General features: G+C 52.9%; 1 protein-coding gene across 2 annotated transcripts in view; it reads left to right on the plus strand.

The window, feature by feature from the left end:
- The window catches only part of FAM160A2 (family with sequence similarity 160 member A2), a 211,879-nt gene that overhangs the window by 13,365 nt on the left and 176,290 nt on the right, over positions 1 to 22,224 (plus strand). The window lies entirely within an intron of this gene.

Genomic DNA, 22,224 nt, shown 5'->3' on the forward strand with positions numbered 1-22,224 from the left:
GAGATTGTACAGCTAGCAAGCAGTCCAGATGTGTGATGAAAGGTGCATGGCTGGCCTGAGTGTGTGCTATGAGGTGCTGCTGGCCTGACATTGTACAGCTAGCAAGCAGTCCAGATGTGTGCTGAAAGGTGCATGGCTGGCCTGAGTGTGTGCTATGAGGTGCTGCTGGCCTGACATTGTACAGCTAGCAAGCAGTCCAGATGTGTGGTGAAAGGTGCATGGCTGGCCTGAGTGTGTGCTATGAGGTGCTGCTGGCCTGACATTGTACAGCTAGCAAGCAGTCCAGATGTGTGATGAAAGGTGCATGGCTGGCCTGAGTGTGTGCTATGAGGCACACGGCTGGCCTGAGTGTGTGCTATGAGGCACACGGCTGGCCTGAGTGTGTGCTATGAGGCACACGGCTGGCCTGAGTGTGTGCTATGAGGCACACGGCTGGCCTGAGTGTGTGCTATGAGGCGCATGGCTGGCTTGAGTGTGTGCTGAAAGGTGCATGGCTGGCCTGAGTGTGTGCTATGAGGCACACGGCTGGCCTGAGTGTGTGCTATGAGGCGCATGGCTGGCTTGAGTGTGTGCTGAAAGGTGCATGGCTGGCCTGAGTGTGTGCTATGAGGTGCATGGCTGGCCTGAGTGTGTGCTGAAAGGCGCATGGCTGGCCTGAGTGTGTGTGCTGTGAGGCGCATGGCTGGCCTGAGTGTGTGTGCTGTGAGGCGCATGGCTGGCCCGAGTGTGTGTGCTGTGAGGCGCATGGCTGGCCTGAGGGTGTGCTATGAGGCGCATGGCTGGCCTGAGCGTGTGCTGTGAGGCGCATGGCTGGCCTGAGCGTGTGCTGTGAGGTGCAGAGACCTGAGATTGAGCCTTTAACCTGCAGCCTGGCTCAGCTCTGCTATCTCTGGAGTTCTGGAGGAGAGAAGGGTCCTGATGCTTCACAGCGATGCCACACCCAAGACTGGCCCTGCTTTTCCCTGGCACCATCCCCTTCCCTTCCTTCTCCCTCCTGTTCCCCTGGCACCATCCCCTTCCCTTCCTTCTCCCTCCCGTTCCCCTGGCACCATCCCCTTCCCTTCCTTCTCCCTCCCGTTCCCCTGGCACCATTCCCTTCCCTTCCTTCTCCCTCCCACCCCCCGGCACCATCGCCTTCCCTTCCTTCTCCCTCCCACCCCCCGGCACCATCGCCTTCCCTTCCTTCTCCCTCCCGCCCCCCGGCACCATCGCCTTCCCTTCCTTCTCCCTCCCGCCCCCCGGCACCATCGCCTTCCCTTCCTTCTCCCTCCCGCCCCCCGGCACCATCCCCTTCCCTTCCTTCTCCTTCCCACCCCCTGGCACCATTGCCTTCCCTTCCTTCTCCTTCCCACCCCCTGGCACCATCGCCTACCCTCTGGCATCACTATCATCCTCCCTTCCCTCCCACCTCACTGGTATCAGCACCGCCTTTCCTCTCCTACTCTCCCATTAGCACCTTCCCTCCCCTCCCAGCACTCTTGGCATCACCCCTTCCCTTTCTTTCCACCCTTTTAGGATCACCCCTTCCCTTCCTACCCACCTCTGGTATCAAGTTCCTTTCCATTCTTTTGGATAGGAAGAGGAATCTACTGAGCAGTGCTCCTATCCTGCTACCCCTGCCTCTTCTGCCGGCTTTCTGCTTCTGTCGGAACTGAATGGCACCAGTGGGCCGTGCGGTTCTGGTTTCAGAAGGCAGCTGGCATAGGAGGGCTGCTTGCTGTCTCCTGGTGGGAGCTGGGGAGGGGAGAACCCAGAACCTCAATGGAGTGTCTAGAGGGGTCCCAAACGTGCCATGATTTCAGGATATCCACGCTGAATGTGCATGAGAAGGTGGGGCTCAGCTAGTACCTTCTCACTTTGCTCATCATCCGTTCGATGTGATAATGAGCGTGTTAGTCATATTGGGAGATGTTAACATTCCCATGGATTCAGCTCTTGCTGTGGATTTTGGTAGCTCTGAAGGATTGTGGGTTGGATCAGTTTGTGGATGCAGGTGATGAGGGCCATACTTTGGTTTTCTTTCATGATTGGGTTCTGACGAGACGCATGTTCTTCCTTTACATGGATTCGGCTCTTGTTGCAGGATTTTGGTAGCTTTGAAGGATCGTGGGTTGCATCAGTTTGTTGATGCAGGTGATGAGGGCCATACTTTGGTTTTCTTTCATGATCGGGTTCTGTCTGACGAGACGCGTGTTCTTCCTTTACATGGATTCAGCTCTTGCTGCTGGATTTTGGTAGCTCTGAAGGATCTGGGTTGCATCAGTTTGTGGATGCACGTGATGAGGGCCATACTTTGGTTTTCTTTCATGATTGGGTTCTGACGAGACGCATGTTCTTCCTTTACATGGATTCAGCTCTTGTTGCAGGATTTTGGTAGCTTTGAAGGATCGTGGGTTGCATCAGTTTGTTGATGCAGGTGATGAGGGCCATACTTTGGTTTTCTTTCATGATCGGGTTCTGTCTGACGAGACGCGTGTCCTTCCTTTACATGGATTCAGCTCTTGCTGCTGGATTTTGGTAGCTCTGAAGGATCGTGGGTTGCATCAGTTTGTTGATGCAGGTGATGAGGGCCATACTTTGGTTTTCTTTCATGATCGGGTTCTGTCTGACGAGACGCCTGTTCTTCCTTTTCATGGATTCAGCTCTTGCTGCTGGATTTTGGTAGCTCTGAAGGATCGTGGGTTGCATCAGTTTGTTGATGCAGGTGATGAGGGCCATACTTTGGTTTTCTTTCATGATCGGGTTCTGTCTGACGAGACGCCTGTTCTTCCTTTACATGGATTCAGCTCTTGCTGCTGGATTTTGGTAGCTGTGAAGGATCGTGGGTTGCATCAGTTTGTTGATGCAGGTGATGAGGACCATACTTTGGTTTTCTTTCATGTCTGACGAGACGCCTGTTCTTCCTTTACATGGATTCAGCTCTTGCTGCTGGATTTTGGTAGCTGTGAAGGATCGTGGGTTGCATCAGTTTGTTGATGCAGGTGATGAGGGCCATACTTTGGTTTTCTTTCATGATTGGGTTCTGTCTGACGAGATGCCTGTTCTTCCTTTACATGGATTCAGCTCTTGCTGCTGGATTTTGGTAGCTGTGAAGGATCGTGGGTTGCATCAGTTTGTTGATGCAGGTGATGACCATACTTTGGTTTTCTTTCATGTCTGACGAGGCGCATGTTCTTCCTTTACATGGACTGGGGAAATGCATGGCTTGTTCGAGATCCGCCTTCTTCTCCTGTCTTATTTTAGAAGGTGGGAGTGGGTAGCACGTTAGATTCTCGGAAAGTTTGCCAGAAAGTTAGGGATGCGTGTATGCTGGACTTCGATTATTTCTTTTGCTTTTTGTGGGGTTTACCTGTGTCTTTGGCTGGCAAGCAGGAGCCTGCTTGTATCCGTCAGCCCCTGGACAAGCACCGGGGACAACCTGTGGGACTTGGTGGAGCTGTGCAATCATAAGAGGTGCATTGCTCAGAAAGCTGAGAGCTGTGCAGGACAGCAGAGTTTTCAGAGACTTTGCTAAGGCTTATCAAGCTGCCATTTGAGAAGGGAAGAGAAGTTTCTTGGGTTGTATTATTCTGAAGGCAGGGAGTCTCTCTGAAGTCCTATTTGAAATTGCTCCCGGTGTGCAGCCGGCGCAGATTCTTTGGCTGGTTCCTTGTCTGCTAGAATTCAGCCTCGTTGCTTTGGTGGAACCTGGGTTTCTTTCTCCTGCAGTTTCCTTGCTTCCTTGAATAGCAGCTCTTGGATGCTTTGTGATTGATTCTTAATGCATCCTTGAGAGAAGGAGGCGAGGTTAGGCCGTTCCTAGAAAAAAAACCCAAACCAGAACCCCCAGATCTAGCCTCTGCTTTCTCTGGGAATTACCGCCCGGGTTAGGGAAAGTTTAGAAAAGGTGCCGGCGCCTTAGTTGCAGAACGTCATTGATCCGTATCCGTCTGGATCTCTGAAGTTCCACCGCAATTACTGATACAACCTTAGTTTTGTTGGGGTCCATATTCAGCCACTGTGTGGCTTGGCTGGTTACCAGGATAATTTTGTCCAGCCAGCGGCAGGAGCCGGCTGTCTACAGCACGGGTCTGTGGCTGACCAGAAGTGGCCGGATCACTCACCCGGCTGATGCCGCTCCTCCCTGGAGCTCCCCTCACTTACCTCGCTAATTTCTAACCAGATAACCAGTTTTTGTCCGGCGACCCGCTCCAGAAAGCCAGTCAAGTCCGAACTTATTCAGCTGCCTTGCAGCTGTTAACCTCTGCCAGATAGCAGCCGCCTCATAGCCAGGTAAGTACTGACTTATCCGTGGGCATTTTAAAACTCTTTCCTCGTTTTTAGGGGTTTGAATTGCCAGTGCAGTAGTGCCGGAAGCTTAACTCCAGCCCTGACCCGGGGGAGGACTGCTTAATGCCCTGATTTGCATGGGATTTCCTTGCGAGGGCGCTAAGCAGCACTCTCGTGTATAAATATGCATTTTCTGCACGCACAACTCCTTGCTGCATTGGTAGTAATCAAGCGTAGCAGAAAGGTGCGTTGGACTGAGTACGGCTTTCTGCATCTGCCCGTAAGTTTTTATACCTGAGGCAGTGGAGGGGGAAGTGACCTGCCCAAAGTCACAAGGGGCAGCAGTGGGATTTGCGCCCTGGCTGCCCTGATTCGCAGCCTGTTCTCACCGCCATCACTAATTTTTAAGTGGATCCAGGGAGGCTGGAGGATGACCCTATAGATTTTCTCACCCATGGCTATGGGCCAGCAACACTACTGAGCGGCATAAGCCAATGACATCTTGTCCCCACTATCACCCTCTCGCAGACCCCTTCCTTCTTCCTTGTCCCACCACGCTCTCTTTCTCTCTCTTTCTCAAACTCCCACACCCATCCCCCACTGTCAATCCACCCAACAACTCCTTATTCACGGCCATCAAGGTCTCGCCCTCCAGCTGCCCACAAGAGCAGCAGTGACCTTTCACCTCCCACCACCTCTCTAGTGCAGCAGCAGCTAAGCCCCAGCCTCTCACCCCCCTCCTACCCTTCAGAGCCTCTCATATAACGTGGAGCGTGCAGGAGCCTGGCCGCAGCATGGGAGATCAGCAGCTTCATCACTGGCCCTGCCGCTGAGTCCTCCCTCGTTACTGCCTCCTTCTCTCTCTCGCTGCTGCGGGCCATCGCCCGCTCTTTACCCGCAGTGATGGGTGCTGAACGCCGCAGCATGGGAGATCAGCAGCTTCATCACTGGCCCTGCCGCTGAGTCCTCCCTCGTTACTGCCTCCTTCCCTCTCTCTCTCTCGCTGGTGCGGGCCATCGCCCGCTCTTTACCCGCAGTGATGGGTGCTGAACGCCGCAGCATGGGAGATCAGCAGCTTCATCACTGGCCCTGCCGCTGAGTCCTCCCTCGTTACTGCCTCCTTCCCTCTCTCTCTCTCGCTGCTGCGGGCCATCGCCCGCTCTTTACCCGCAGTGATGAGTGCTGAACGCCGCAGCATGGGAGATCAGCAGCTTCATCACTGGCCCTGCCGCTGAGTCCTCCCTCGTTACTGCCTCCTTCTCTCTCTCTCTCTCGCTGGTGCAGGCCATCGCCCGCTCTTTACCCGCAGTGATGGGTGCTGAACGCCGCAGCATGGGAGATCAGCAGCTTCATCACTGGCCCTGCCGCTGAGTCCTCCCTTGTTACTGCCTCCTTCTCTCTCTCTCTCTCGCTGGTGCAGGCCATCGCCCGCTCTTTACCCGCAGTGATGAGTGCTGAACGCCGCAGCATGGGAGATCAGCAGCTTCATCACTGGCCCTGCCGCTGAGTCCTCCCTCGTTACTGCCGCCTCCTCTCTCTCTCTCTCGCTGCTGCAGGCCATCGCCCGCTCTTTACCCGCAGTGATGGGTGCTGAACGCCGCAGCATGGGAGATCAGCAGCTTCATCACTGGCCCTGCCGCTGAGTCCTCCCTCGTTACTGCCACCTCCTCTCTCTCTCTCTCGCTGCTGCTGCAGGCCATCGCCCGCTCTTTACCCGCAGTGATGGGTGCTGAACGCCGCAGCATGGGAGATCAGCAGCTTCATCACTGGCCCTGCCGCTGAGTCCTCCCTCGTTACTGCCGCCTCCTCTCTCTCTCTCTCGCTGCTGCGGGCCATCGCCCGCTCTTTACCCGCAGTGATGGGTGCTGAACGCCGCAGCATGGGAGATCAGCAGCTTCATCACTGGCCCTGCCGCTGAGTCCTCCCTCGTTACTGCCGCCTCCTCTCTCTCTCTCTCGCTGCTGCGGGCCATCGCCCGCTCTTTACCCGCAGTGATGGGTGCTGAACGCCGCAGCATGGGAGATCAGCAGCTTCATCACTGGCCCTGCCGCTGAGTCCTCCCTCGTTACTGCCGCCTCCTCTCTCTCTCTCTCTCGCTGCTGCGGGCCATCGCCCGCTCTTTACCCGCAGTGATGGGTGCCTGAACGCCGCAGCATGGGAGATCAGCAGCTTCATCACTGGCCCTGCCGCTGAGTCTTCCCTCGTTACTGCCGCCTCCTCTCTCTCTCTCTCGCTGCTGCGGGCCATCGCCCGCTCTTTACCCGCAGTGATGGGTGCTGAACGCCGCAGCATGGGAGATCAGCAGCTTCATCACTGGCCCTGCCGCTGAGTCCTCCCTCGTTACTGCCGCCTCCTCTCTCTCTCTCTCTCGCTGCTGCGGGCCATCGCCCGCTCTTTACCCGCAGTGATGGGTGCTGAACGCCGCAGCATGGGAGATCAGCAGCTTCATCACTGGCCCTGCCGCTGAGTCCTCCCTCGTTACTGCCGCCTCCTCTCTCTCTCTCTCTCGCTGCTGCAGGGCCATCGCCCGCTCTTTACCCGCAGTGATGGGTGCTGAACGCCGCAGCATGGGAGATCAGCAGCTTCATCACTGGCCCTGCCGCTGAGTCCTCCCTCGTTACTGCCGCCTCCTCTCTCTCTCTCTCGCTGCTGCGGGCCATCGCCCGCTCTTTACCCGCAGTGATGGGTGCTGAACGCCGCAGCATGGGAGATCAGCAGCTTCATCACTGGCCCTGCCGCTGAGTCTTCCCTCGTTACTGCCGCCTCCTCTCTCTCTCTCTCGCTGCTGCGGGCCATCGCCCGCTCTTTACCCGCAGTGATGGGTGCTGAACGCCGCAGCATGGGAGATCAGCAGCTTCATCACTGGCCCTGCCGCTGAGTCCTCCCTCGTTACTGCCGCCTCCTCTCTCTCTCTCTCTCGCTGCTGCAGGCCATCGCCCGCTCTTTACCCGCAGTGATGGGTGCTGAACGCCGCAGCATGGGAGATCAGCAGCTTCATCACTGGCCCTGCCGCTGAGTCCTCCCTCGTTACTGCCGCCTCCTCTCTCTCTCTCTCGCTGCTGCGGGCCATCGCCCGCTCTTTACCCGCAGTGATGGGTGCTGAACGCCGCAGCATGGGAGATCAGCAGCTTCATCACTGGCCCTGCCGCTGAGTCCTCCCTCGTTACTGCCGCCTCCTCTCTCTCTCTCTCTCTCTCGCTGCTGCGGGCCATCGCCCGCTCTTTACCCGCAGTGATGGGTGCTGAACGCCGCAGCATGGGAGATCAGCAGCTTCATCACTGGCCCTGCCGCTGAGTCCTCCCTCGTTACTGCCGCCTCCTCTCTCTCTCTCTCTCGCTGCTGCGGGCCATCGCCCGCTCTTTACCCGCAGTGATGGGTGCTGAACGCCGCAGCATGGGAGATCAGCAGCTTCATCACTGGCCCTGCCGCTGAGTCCTCCCTCGTTACTGCCGCCTCCTCTCTCTCTCTCTCTCGCTGCTGCGGGCCATCGCCCGCTCTTTACCCGCAGTGATGGGTGCTGAACGCCGCAGCATGGGAGATCAGCAGCTTCATCACTGGCCCTGCCGCTGAGTCCTCCCTCGTTACTGCCTCCTTCCCTCTCTCTCTCTCGCTGCTGCGGGCCATCGCCCGCTCTTTACCCGCAGTGATGGGTGCTGAACGCCGCAGCATGGGAGATCAGCAGCTTCATCACTGGCCCTGCCGCTGAGTCCTCCCTCGTTACTGCCTCCTTCCCTCTCTCTCTCTCGCTGCTGCGGGCCATCGCCCGCTCTTTACCCGCAGTGATGGGTGCTGAACAGTGAGCGGGGACAGCACTGGAAGTGCCGAGGAGCCGCCACTGGCCCCGGGGGCCTGCCTTTGAATAACACAGTGCTAATTGCTAGGCGGCCTTTTCACGTCACAGCAGAGTCTCTGCTCTTCTGTTATTGCTTTGTGGATGCCCCGTAACCCTGAGGATTAGGAAGTGCGGGCGCTCCTTCCTTCAGACGGGAAAACCCTGTTAATCCGGGATACGTTTGGCAGATTTTCTTTTTCCACCTGAGCCGCTTGCGATCCATTTGGCTTTTCTTCGATCATAAAACTTTTGTGACCGCTCTGCATGCCACGGTCTCTGTCATTTGCACAACTGTGATGAACGTCTGAAGTCGTGGTGGATGGAAGCCCAGCGGCTGGGGAGAGCGGAGCCCATGTAATAATAAGACCTGCGGTGAAATCAGCACTGATTCAGCACCTTTTATTTTATTTTTTAGAGAGCGCACCAAGGGCAGGAGCCTCCGTGGGATGCAATAAAGGTCCCGTAAGCAAATGAGGTGCACGCAGAGAGCCCGCACACACGTGAAACCTGTGCAAGAACGCGCGCTCGCTGCGGTCCTATGTGATAAACCGCGCAGAAACCCGTACTGATGCGCTGCCCCGCGAGGGATTCACGGGGAGAAAGCCTTTCCCTTTCATAAAGCAATGAAGCAGTTAGAGGTCCGGGAGCGGGACTGAAGGTGGGTAGAGCAATGTCCGACCCCTTCCTGTCCCGTCTCCAAGCGGTGGATGCCGGCAGGCGCTGGACTGCAGCAGAGACGTCTGCAGCCGACCCACTAAAGGTACCATCGATGCAGAGAAAGTGAAGGTGACCCCTGATTACCCCAGAGTACCCCGGACTCCTGCCCTGACCCAGGCGCTGAGAAACCCGCACTAACCGACGCGCGGCTCCCTGCACAGCCCCTGAATAGTTAACTGCCTCGTTTGCATGAACGCGCGCTAAACCCGCCACGTGTTTTACAGTGGGTTCATGCGCGCTTTTCCCAGGCTGAACGCTTTATTACACTCCCGCGTTAAGTCTAGCGCGGGAAAAAGCGAGCAAAAACCTGCGGCAGCTTTAGCGCTGCTTTATTACATCGGCCCTGCTTTTAAGGCTCTGATCCTTGCCTGCAAGATGGATCAAGGCTTGGGCCCGGCGTATCTGAAGGAAAGAATAATGAGACAGAATGGGAAAAAGGCCAGGCTTGCTGTTATTTTCAGCGGTCGCCCTTTGAATTCACTTCCAGGGGTGCCCTGGTCTTCAGTGTGGAAGATTATTTGTTTTGGTTCTAGGGCTGTGAGTTTCATGGCTGAGGCAGGTTATACTTAACTGATGGTTGGAGTGCATTTTATAAGCCGTATGTCCAAGGTGTGCCATTTAATGGGATTGTTTGTTTTATGCTATGCATAATTTATTTGTAGCCCCCTTTGAGCTGATTGCAAGGATGGCTTATAACAGTGGATAAATAAATAAAAAGGTGTCCTCATACCATGTCCTGGCCCATTTCCAGCTGCTTTCCTTCAAACGCATCTTCTGCTGTCCGGGTCCCAGGTCTGGGTGTGCGGCAGGGCTCTGCTGGCTGGGAAGCCGCACACGCCCTCTGCTTTACCGTGCAATTGCCTGGCCTCGGGTGGCCTCCAGCAATCAAAACAAGGTTGTAATTCATCCTGCTAGGTACAGAGCAGCACTAAAAGAGAGGGTTAGCAGCACTATCAGCTTACAGGGAGCCGTTCAGCCCATGATTGAGGGAGCAGCTGAATGCAACCTGAGCTGTGAGAAAACAAGTGGCTGTGTGCAGAGCTCCTACACCTAATAAAAGCTCAATCTTGGCCAACACGTGGCGGAGAAAACCCATAATAATGCTGCCTTTCATTCAAGCAGAATCCCGTCACCTCTGGGAGAGGAAGCCTGACTCTGGGCTCGCAGGCCTTATTCCTGTGACGGCTTTTGATGAGAGAAAAGAAACAGGATTAGTCTTGCCCAGCTATAGTCGAGAAAACTGAGGACCTGGGAGATAAAAGTAATTTGTCCAAGGGTGCGGCAGAGAGGAAGAAAGTGATTCACCCCAAGGTTACATTAGTATGTCAGTGACAGAGCCAGGGATTAAAACTCAGGAGCAATAACCTAGAATCAGGCCAGAGAGTTAATGGCCAAATGGCATTGAAATGCTGGGCCAGAGAGCTTTACATAGAGGTATTCTGAGCAAGGGGCCTTGCAACAAAGGATTCGGTTAGAAATTGGGCAGTATACTGAATGCAATTAAACATCAGAAACAGGTAACATTGGGGCGGATTTTCAGACTCCGCGAATAAGCCTACTTTTGTTTGCGCTCCAGGCGCAAACAAAAGTACACTGGATTTTAGTAGATACGCACGTATCTGCTAAAAACCTGGATCGGCGAGCGCAAGGCTATCGATTTTGTATAGCCGGCGTGCGCCGAGCCGGGCAACCTACCCCCGTTCCCTCCAAGGCCGCTCCGAAATCAGAGCGGCCTTGGAGGGAATCCTCTAACGCCCTCCCCTCACCTTCCCCTCCCTTCCTCTACCTAACCCACCCACCCGGCCCTGTCTACACCCCCCCTTACCTTTCTCTGGGGATTTACGCCTCCCGGAGGGAGAAGTAAATCCCCGCGCGCGAGCGGGCCTCCTGCGCGCCGGGCCGCGACCTGGGGGCGGGTACGGAGGGCGCGGCCACGCCCCCGGACCGCCCCGGGCCGTAGCCACGCCCCCGTACCTGCCCCCAAAACGCTGCTGACACGCCCCCGAAACACCGTGACGACCGGGCCCGCCCCCGACACGCCCCCCTCTGAGAACCCCGGGACTTACGCGAGTCCCGGGGCTCTGCGCGCGCCGGTAGGCCTATGTAAAATAGGCTCACCGGCGCGCAGGGCCCTGCTCGCCTAAATCTGCCCGGTTTTGGGCGGATTTAGGCGCGCAGGGCCCTGCTCGCCTAAATCTGCCCGGTTTTGGGCGGATTTAGGCGCGCAGGGCTCTGAAAATCCGCCCCATTTTGTATATAGGCAGGAGTTGGTGCCAGTAAGGGGAAGGCAGAAGGAGGGAAACTTTCTCCAAGGACAAGCAGGATGGTAGTCCTCACACGTGGTTGACATCATCAGATAGAACCCAAACACAGAACACGTAGGGCAAACTTTCTTTTGACCAGACACACTGAGAAAGCCCAGTAATGTCCTATATGACGCATCCATGCAGGGTCCCTCTCCAGTCTCTCATTCTACGGAACTGCAACATTGTGGTTGGCGAGCTCTAATCTGGTATTTTTTTGGCCTGTTTTTGGAAAACTTTCTCTTTTTTGCTGCTTTTTGTGTCTTTTTCGACGTTTGCCGGGTCCCTCTCAGACCATCCCCGATAGCGTTCCTAGGCAGGGTTTTTGTAGTTTATCAGTAAGTTTCTTTTTGTAATCAATTCCCCCGCAGTAGCATTGCTTCGTGCCCATCAGCCATCGATTTTGATTTTGTGGCCCTTTTATTTCGTCCTATCATGGCCATGTCTGGTTTCCTGCGATGCCTTAGGTGCCTGAAGACCGTGTCCATTACAAACCCTTATGAGATGTGTCCTCTGCCTGGGGGCATCGCAAGACATCCGGGGTTGCACACAAATGATCCCAAAGAGGGGGACATCTTCGGCTTGACAAGATGAGCAACTCTTTGGGTCGAAGAAGTCCAAGCCATCGGCATTGGCAGCATATGAATTGATGGACCTTGGAGCCGCACCGATGGACACAGCGCCATCGACATCGGTGGTTCCGTCTGTGCTATCGGCAGATAGGGACACCAGAGACCGACCACTGTCTAGCTCCTGCAGGCTGTGGATATTAGGTTCCTTGTCATCAGCCTTGACACCGAGGAAGGACCAGGCCAAGCATTGGCACTGGTCCCTGTCAATGCACAGTGCTGGGCACGGGGATGCACCGGCACATGCTATGATGCCCCCAAAGAGACCCTGCGGCGAGGAGCACCAGTCCTCCATCAGTGCCGGGGGTCTGCGATGGTCTCCTTTGGTCCTGATGCCAGTCACCGATCTGCCTCATGGGTCTAAAAAGAATCTGATCACCCCTCCTTCCTCCCAGTTGGTGTTAGCATCAACAACGTTCGAGGAGGAGCTGGAGCGGTAACTCCAGGTGGTGGTGGAACGAGTGATGCAAGGCACCAGAGCTGGCTCCTTCCATCCTGGAACCGCTGCTGGAGAAGCTCAATGCGCTCATCAGTGTGTTACCGACCCAGCTGGCGTCTGTTCCCGGAACAGTGTCGTGCCCATTGGGGTACCGCAGCCTCCCTCTACCGATACGGTGGCCGATGCCGTTTCCTCAGAGGAGGAAGCTCCGCCCAGGCCGGCAGAGACGCAGAGGCCCTTAGCCCCCTGTCCAACTCTAACGGTGCCTATACCCCTTGTCAAAGGCCGAGCGCCTAGGGCCCCATATCCTATGGCTTACAGTGAGGATGAGGGTCCCGATGACACCATGGAGTACATAAGAATATAAGAAATTGCCATGCTGGGTCAGACCAAGGGTCCATCAAGCCCAGCATCCTGTTTCCAACAGAGGCCAAACCAGGCCACAAGAACCTGGCAATTACCCAAACACTAAGAAGATCCCATGCTACTGATGCAAATAATAGCAGTGGCTATTCCCTAAGTAAACTTGATTAATAGCCGTTAATGGACTTCTCCAAGAACTTCTCCAAACCTTTTTTGAACCCAGCTACACTAACTACATTAACCACATCCTCTGGTAACAAATTCCAGAGCTTTTTTGTGCAAGGAAGCGGCAGAGCAGCTTCGACCGGAGGAGTTCCAATCCATTCACTATCCTTGCTAACTCAGTTTGTTAGCAAACGAAGGGCAGGCTAAATACCCGGATGGTGTGACGTCACTCAGAGGGGACGCCCCTGAGGTTCCCGCCATGATGTGGATAAAGACGTGGGTGGCATGCGCGCGCACACCCTAGGAAGCCCTCAGGAGAAACATGACGAACATTGTCGCCGTTGCCGTTCCGGTGACGCCGGAGAGAGCGGCATGAAGACGCGGCAGCAGCCATTTTCCCTAGGCTTAAAAACATAAGAACATGCCATACTGGGTCAGACCAAGGGTCCATCAAGCCCAGCATCCTGTTTCCAACAGTGGCCAAGGTGAGGCGCAGAGGTCGAAGCCGTCTGAGACAGACGGATGCAACACCAGTTTGGATGTACGCTTATCCTGGTTGCACAAATCAGGCATTCGTTTGTGTGCGCTTAGGTTGAGATGCCTAGCCTTGCAGCGCCTAGTCTTGGGATGCCTAAGCTTTAGACGCCTAACCCTTGGACGCCAAAATTTTGGATGCCTAAAATTTTAGATGCATAAAAAAAATGGTGCCTATAGCTAAGAAAACTAAGCGCCTTGCCCTGACTGCTGCCGGTCATTTTTGGGCATCTTAGCCTGGCCTGCCCTCTAACTTGTCTCTGTTCAAAGACTCAAGGAGAATTATCTTCATCTGATTTTACTGAGCCTGGTTCTTCCCAGCCTGATGAGGTTCTGAGTAAAGATGTGTCAGGAGGGACACCTGATATTGGGACTCAGCAGGGGACGGCAGCTCAAGTGCCTCCTGGCTATGGTATGGATCCTTCTGCCTTTTCTGGGGTAGAATGTTTTAGGGATTTCAGTCCTTTCTTCAGGCGCAGTCCTCAGTTCCGTCCAGTCATGTCAGGTCGGATCCTCTTCTGCCATTTTATTTAAGGGATGGCGTTCAGTGTTCCTGACAGGGATCCGGAGGGCACTCTCTGGAGAATGGAGAAGTCCCTCTGGAATTGGAACCATACAGGACTATGGTACGGTTCTTTCATAGCGATGAGTTCCCAGACACTGAAGATGCTGGGAGACCCTGGGGCAGATTCCATGGCCGAGCTAAAGAAGAATCCCATTTTGGTTTCTTTCTGTAAAGCTCTTGTTTTTTCCCGGTTATGGAGACCGTTCAGGAATTGATTTGATCTTGAGTGGAATGCCCCGGGGTTGGACCTTGGAAGGCCTGTATCCCCCTGGATCCAGTGGCAAGAGAGCATTTGCATTTCCCAAGAGTGGATGCGCTTATTTGTGCCATTTCTAAACGGACAAGTATTCCTGTGGAAGGAGGAGCGGCCTTGAAGGATGTGCATGATAGGAGAATCGAGGCCATCCTTAAGCAAGCATTTGAAGCAGTAGCAGTGACCTTGCAGATAGTTTCCTGTTGTTCCCTGGTGGCTCGCTTGTTTGCTTCTCTCTCAGGAGGTCGATGACTGGAGTGAATTCCAGGGCAGTTATGGAACCCGCCACATTTTTAGCAGATGCGGTATCTAAAGCTAATCTTATGAAACTGTCCTTTAAAGGCTCACACTTATTTGACAGCGAATTGGAGAAGCTAGCTGTCTCATTATTTTATGTATTTATTTATAAAATGTATTAATCGCTTTCCAATTTTTGTAATAAAAAATTTCCATGGAAGATGCCCCTTAGACCTAAAGAGCAACTCCAGGACTTAATTTGGAAGCCCTATACTCATCTACCAGATTTTATTTTACGCTGACATCTCCAGCCCCTTAGGCTGACTAACTTTCCCAGAATTTAATAAAAAATATAAACTGTGAAGCAAACCAAGGACTGATATTTAGAGGGAAAATATATTATGAATCCTGCCCGCGATTCCCCCGCGAGCAGGCTCCTCACCTTTGCTGCCTTCCAATGCGGCCGCCGACGTCAGGCCTTCTGTGCGGCCGGAGCCGTGGACTCTGTTTTCCTCTTGCAGCCCGAAGGCCGCCCTTCGGGTCCGTCTTCACTGCGGCAGGAGCCGCGGACTTTGGGCTACCTCCCCGGCACGGCCGGCTTGCTGCCGTGCTTCTTCGCGGCTGGAGCCGCCGCCGACATCACGGGCATCTTCGCGACTGGAGGCCGCAGTCCTCGGGCTTGCCTGGCGACCGGAGCTGCCCTCGGATCCTCCTGCAGCAGCGGGAGCCACTGCTGACGTCAGGGCCTGCTCCTCGGCCTAGCCCTGCTTCTCCACGCCGACATTGGTGCAGGGCCGCTGTCCACAGTCCTGCCCAGCTTCCTGCTTCTGTCCTTAGGCGCACGGCCACGCCTCTCTTCAAGATTTAAAGGGCCCACGGCCGGATATGCCCTGGGCCCCACCTAGAGACTGTTTCCTGTGCTAGCCCTATAAAAGGGCTGCTCCTGCATTCCACCTTTGCCTTGCATCGGAGTTACTTCGCTTCTGGGAGCTCCTGTCTTCCAGCACTCCGTCAGGTCCTTCTCGTTCATCGTTGGAGCTCCATGTCTTGTCTGCTTCTTGTGCCATGTCTTCGTCTCTTGAGGTCCTCGTCCAGGTTTCCTGATGTCTCGTCTCCCGATGTCTCGCTTCCTGATGTCCCAGGTTCCTTGATGATCTTCTCCAGTTCTTTCCAAGTTCTCCGGTGCTCTTGAGCCTTCTTGTCCTGCCAGCTCCATGGTTCTCCGGGTGACGCGTCTCCATCAGTGGAGTTGCCTGCAGCTGGATTCATGTCCTACGCTCCTGAGCCTTCCTGACCTTACCAGCTCTTGTGGTTCTCCGGATGACACCGGCTCCGTCATCGAAGTCTCGCCTCGGCTGGATTCCTTCCTGTGCTCATCCTGCTCTCCGCGTGGTCCGTGACCAGCCTCCTCAGGCTGTGTAGGGCGCGCAGTGGGACAGGGTGGTCCGCGACCAGCCCATTGGGTCTGCCCGTGAAGGTGGGCTGTTGTAGGGCGCCCTGAGAGACAGTGCCAATGTCTGACCCCAGCTTCTCGTCTCGTCTTGAGTCTTCCAAGTTCCTCGCCTCGTCTGTGATGTCTTCGCATCAGCCCTCGTCTGTGATGTCTTCGCCTTAGTCCTAGTCCAAAGTCTTTGTGTCACAAGGCCTCTGTCTGCCCTCATCCTCAGTCCGGCATGCTGCTCCATGCCGATCCAAAGCGGCAGGTCTGAAAGGGCTGGGAACGGTCTGAGGACTGTTCATCTACCAACATCAACTTGTTGGTTCCGGGAGCATGCAGGTCCGGCAGAGGGTAAGACCTTGTCTTAGCCATGCTGGGACACGCCGCCAACCCTCGGTTTGGTCCTAGATTCATCTGGGGTCGGGCCGAGGCCCAAGGGCACACGAAAAACCTGTCACATGACAGAGCACGTAACAGCATGCAAGGCCTTCCAAGGCTGTCCGACACATAACAAAATAAGGCCCAGAAGTGCTGCAGAGTGCATGCAGGAGTCCTGACCACGGAAGAACACAGCCTGCTGTGTTGGAGCCCAGAGTGACTGCTAAGCCAGTGACTGAGCCATCGATCTGCTGCTGCTTGCTGCCGTCTGACCATCTACTGCTCCCTCTGTGCTTTGCTAATCTCATCGAGCTAGAGAAGCTAAACCTGCCCCCCTGTGACGACATTGTGGCTACAGGGCCCAAGTCGATGCCAGAGGTGCTACACACTGGGGCATGCGTGCACTCTGCTCGCGTACACAAAGGAACTGTTGGGTTGGCATCGAGTTCTCGCAGACATTTTCATACGCGACCTAATTTTTATAAATCTACAAATATTTACTTTGAATTCATATTTCCTGTCCATGAAATCTGTCCCATAGTCTGACCATAATCTACTTTGTTTCAGCTGTAGCCTTATAATAAGTTCAGACACTTTTCAAAAATGTCATCCTCTTTTTCTTAAAAGGGGACACATTGACATGGATCAGTTATGTGACGATTTGCTGCCACACCTTACTAATGTACATTTTTGTTAATATTGTTACTTCCTCCAGTTCCTGGCATTCAGTTTTACAAGATGTGATAGGCAAGTTGGCCCTATGAAGATTGTGTCAGTGTTAGGATTCGGGGCCACTAGACTCACCCGGACTCTGCCAGGCTCCAACGCAGCGTGAACGTTGCCAAACGTGTTCCCCCATACCACTTGCAGCCGACATCCGGGCCTCCCCTAGGGCGCGGGAGCACGCACCACTCCCTGCTTTATAGAGCCCGTGGCGGGAAAATCCCTGCGGTGCCCTCTGATGATGCCAGCACCTCAGCAATGGTTCTCCTGTCAGAGCAGTGTGCGTTACTAGTGTTCCTGTCATCTTGTCTCGTCCAAGCACCAAGGGCTCACGCCAACTTTTACAGGCAGCTCGGCCTGGTTTTCTGCTCCTTTATGCAAACAGAAGCAGAGACTATGGCACCGTGTGACTTGGAGGCATATTATTACATTAGCAAAATATAGAACAGCAACTGATAGCGCCAAGAGAGCCTACCATGCTAATATGATACAGCTAGCTGGGAGCATGCCACGTGTATAGTTTCAAATCGTCAGGTATCCGAATCATGCTCCAATGGCTGATATTCTGGGGGAGAATACTGTTTTGTGCTCTGCAAAAAAGTCTGTGATAAGTTTCCTCACGTACTCAACGTCCCTGTTTCTGTGTCTCTGCCAGAAGTAGTAGTCATGAAATGGGATCATTTTTCTTCCTTGTCTGGGCCTGAAATTGTAAATATAGCTATAATGAATCCTTCTACCTCTCCTTTAAATCTGTGTGACTGGATTTATCAAAGTGTTTTGCAAAGCCAGCAGCCCTATTAAATTTAAAAAGAATTGTTGATCTTTTACTTGAGGAAGGCACATTTCCTGCCAACCTGAAGCCTAGTGGTTAGAGGGAGGAGGAATAGCCTAGTGGTGAGAGCAGTGGCTATGAACCTGGAGACCAGGGTTCGAGTCCCGCAGTCGCTCCTTGTGACCTTGGGCAAGTCACTTTACCCTCCGTTACCTCAGGTACAAACTTAGATTGTAAGCCCTCTGGGGATAGGGAGATACCTACAGTACCTGAATGTAAACCGGTGTGATAGATCAAAACGTCGGTATATATAAAATAAATAAATAAACTTTAAAAAAGCAAAACAATCCACTGTGGATACTTCATGTTTTTCAGATTATCGTCCTCTATCATCCCTGCCTTTCTGGGCAAAGATGATTGAAAACGCTTTGCATAGAAAAGGTACAAAGGAGGGTGATAAAGAGAATGGAAAAGCTCTTACGGAGAAAGGCGAAACAGATTGGGGCTCTTTAGCTTGGAGATTATGATTGAGATTTATAAAATCATGAGTGGGGATGGGACGGGTAAATAGAGAGCGGTTATTTACCCTTCCAAACACTAGGACTAGGGGCGCTCCATGAAAGATTTACAAGAAATTGTAGGAAGTATTTTGTCACTCGGCGCACAATCGAGCTTTGGAATCTGGTGCCAGAGGATGTGGTGAAGGCAACTAACATAGTGGGTTCAAAAGAGGGTTGGACGAGTTCCTGAAGGAAAAGGCCATAAACAGTTATCAGCCAGGTAGACTTGGGAAAGCCCTGGGAGTGAGATACAAGATATGGATTCACTATTGGGGATGTGACGGGAAAGGTGGCCCAGACTGGCCCCGGTTGGGGACAGAACACTGGGCTCGAGGGCCCTTGGTGCTTCTTATGTTCTTAATAGCGTTCAGTTCTTGGTCAGTGCCAATTCAGGTTTCGTAAAGCCTTCAGCACAGATATTTTGCTGCCGTTAAGTCTGGATCTATTCTGGCACGAATTTAATAGTGGTCAAAGTTATGTTTTGATTTTATTAGACGTATCAGTGGCATTTGACACCCTTTAACCACCCTTTCGCGCTCTGTTAGCCTGGGTTTGGACGTGCGTTTTTGACTCGCTAGCTTTGCCCCTTATACAGTAAGGGGTAATAGCGCATCGAAAACGTGCGTCCAACCCCCCCCCCCCCCGAAACGAATAGCACCCGCAACATGCAAATGTATGCTGATGGCTTTATTAGTCATTCCCACGCGATCCAGAAAGTAAAATGTGCAGCCAAGCCGCACATTTTACTTTCAGAAATTAGCGCCTACCCAAGGGCTCCGACTTAATATCATAGCAATATTAATATCATTATTAATAATTATCATTATTAATATTAATATCATTAATATCATAGCGATATTAATATCAATTATCATTATTAATATTAATATCATTATTAATATCATAGCGATATTAATATCATTAATTATTATTATTAATATCATTATTAATATAGCGATATTAATATCATTAATAATTATCATTATTAATATCATTAATATCATAGCGATATTAATATCATTAATTATCATTATTAATATTAATATCATTATTAATATAGCGATATTAATATCATTAATAATTATCATTAATATTAATATCATTATTAATATCATAGCGATATTAATATCATTAATAATTATCATTAATATCATTATTAATATCATAGCAATATTAAGTCGGAGGCCCCAAAATTTAAAAAAAAATGTAAAATTAAAAAAAAAATAAATTTTAATCGGCTGACGGCCCGCGGGTCGGAAGATGGACGCTCAATTATGCCGGCGTCCGTTTTCCGAACCCGTAGCTGTCATGGGGCTCGAGAACAGAGCGGGCCCTAATTTGCATCTTCTTCCCCCCTGAATCGCGCTCGCCCGCTCTCCCGCGACTTTTACTGAATGGGCCTGATAGTTTCTAAGGCACGTGAACTCGCAGAAGGAAGGGGAGAGAGTCACCTAATCAAAACCCAAAACCTTTCCAAACATCCTTACGTCGGTTCATTTGGTAAACCTTATAGTTAAAAAGCCTTTGCAGTCACATTGGGGCGACAGACACAGGCGTGAGTGTATTTTATGTGTAGATAAGGATCCTAAAGCCCCTCTATCTATCCAAATTGTTTTTGTTCTTTTTTAACTCCACAGACTGACTTCCCACAGTCACAGTGAATTTGCACGTCCTGGATCTCCCATGAATGTAGATTTCTCTCATGCATTTTCAGCGTGGCTATGCTGAAAATTTGCCAGGACAGGTTTGGGAAGCCCTGCTATAGACCCAGTTTGATTTCAGACTTTTCCTTCATTTATTCACTGATAAACATCCTCTGTGCTAATCCTTGACCACCTTGTATTGTTTTTGCCTGCACTGGAAGGCTGTTCTACACATCTGCTGCCCTGTCTGTGAATAAATGTTTCCTTATATTGCTCCCTACCTCGCCTCCCTTTCATCCTCTTATCATTATACTTTGTTTTAGAACAGGGGTCAGCAACCTCTGGCACACAAGAGGGTTTTGATTGGCATGCAGGCCCTATCCTCCTCTACCTTATATGGCACCAATATCTAAAACAGGAAGTGAGTAAGAGTCCCGGGCATCCCGCGGTCCAGGGAAAAGGGTCACTGGAACGGCATGAGGTAGAAGGGAAGCGAGCTGTACAGACAGCGAAGGGAAGGGCAGCACCAGGAGGCCAGGCCCCAGCCCCAGGACCACAGATAGGAGCATTTAATCAGGGGATTTCTCCTGTCCCCAGCCTCTTCCCTGCTAGGTAGAATGAGGGATGGAGACACTGCGGCAGCAGTCCAGCAGGGCTCCCCACCCCCTCCATATAGGAGCAACTCATCAAAGTCTCCAGACCCCAGTAGGAGGGAGTACATCAGCATGCTCTCTTGAGGAAATATTGACAGGGTTTTGGCTCTATGTATGTGATAAGGGGAAGCTTATAAGGGAGAGACCTGCTATAAGGCTGCCAGGCTCTCAGGGTAGCACATTTCAGTGCTAGTGGGGAGAGATGCTGTGAGGTCCCCAGGCTCTCAGAGGCTGATATTCCAGTGCTTGAGACAGGTTCTCAGGGTATGGTGTTGCAGTGCTTGTGGTAGGGGTGGGTTAGTGGAGAGAAATGCTGTGAGGTCCCCAGGCTCTGAGGCTGATATTCCAGTGCTTGTGACAGGTTCTCAGGGTACGGTGTTCTAGTGCTCGTGACAGGTTCTCAGGGTACGGTGTTCTAGTGCTCGTGACAGGTTCTCAGGGTACGGTGTTCCAGTGCTTGTGACAGGTTCTCAGGGTACGGTGTTCTAGTGCTCGTGACAGGTTCTCAGGGTACGGTGTTCTAGTGCTCGTGACAGGTTCTCAGGGTACGGTGTTCCAGTGCTCGTGACAGGTTCTCAGGGTACGGTGTTCTAGTGCTCGTGACAGGTTCTCAGGGTACGGTGTTCTAGTGCTCGTGACAGGTTCTCGGGGTACGGTGTTCCAGTGCTCGTGACAGGTTCTCGGGGTACGGTGTTCCAGTGCTCGTGACAGGTTCTCGGGGTACGGTGTTCCAGTGCTCGTGACAGGTTCTCGGGGTACGGTGTTCCAGTGCTCGTGACAGGTTCTCGGGGTACGGTGTTCCAGTGCTTGTGGTAGGGGTGGGTTAGTGGAGAGAAATGCTGTGAGGTCCCAGGCTCTGAGGCTGATATTCCAGTGCTCGTGACAGGTTCTCAAGGTATGGTGTTCCAGTGCTTGTGGTAGGGGTGGGTTAGTGGAGAGAAATGCTGTGAGGTCCCAGGCTCTCAGAGGCTGATATTCCAGTGCTCGTGACAGGTTCTCAGGGTACGGTGTTCCAGTGCTCGTGACAGGTTCTCGGGGTACGGTGTTCCAGTGCTCGTGACAGGTTCTCGGGGTACGGTGTTCCAGTGCTCGTGACAGGTTCTCGGGGTACGGTGTTCCAGTGCTCGTGACAGGTTCTCGGGGTACGGTGATCCAGTGCTCGGGACAGGTTCTCGGGGTACGGTGTTCCAGTGCTCGTGACAGGTTCTCGGGGTACGGTGTTCCAGTGCTCGTGACAGGTTCTCGGGGTACGGTGTTCCAGTGCTCGTGACAGGTTCTCGGGGTACGGTGTTCCAGTGCTCGTGACAGGTTCTCGGGGTACGGTGTTCCAGTGCTCGTGACAGGTTCTCGGGGTACGGTGTTCCAGTGCTCGTGACAGGTTCTCGGGGTATGGTGTTCCAGTGCTTGTGACAGGTTCTCGGGGTACGGTGTTCCAGTGCTCATGACAGGTTCTCGGGGTACGGTGTTCCAGTGCTCGTGACAGGCCACTAGCTTGGTAATTACGTTAGCAGCCTTTTGCATGGGTCCTGTGCTAAGGGGAAATCAGTCTGAGGAAGGGCAGTTGGTCGGTGATTTACTGCGTCATAATCCCGCTTTCCTTCTTCCTAAAAATCCACCTTGTTTGAGGCAGCTTGACACTGGCTTTTTCTGTTCAAAGGCTTCACAGTAATAAGTCCATTCCCTGAAACCTATTTCTGTTCTCTGTGTATCTTGGCTAGATTGTAAACAAAAATAAAATCCCTGAAATGATA

Source organism: Rhinatrema bivittatum, chromosome 5, assembly GCF_901001135.1.
Source record: "Rhinatrema bivittatum chromosome 5, aRhiBiv1.1, whole genome shotgun sequence".
Classification (NCBI taxonomy): Eukaryota; Metazoa; Chordata; class Amphibia; order Gymnophiona; family Rhinatrematidae; genus Rhinatrema; species Rhinatrema bivittatum.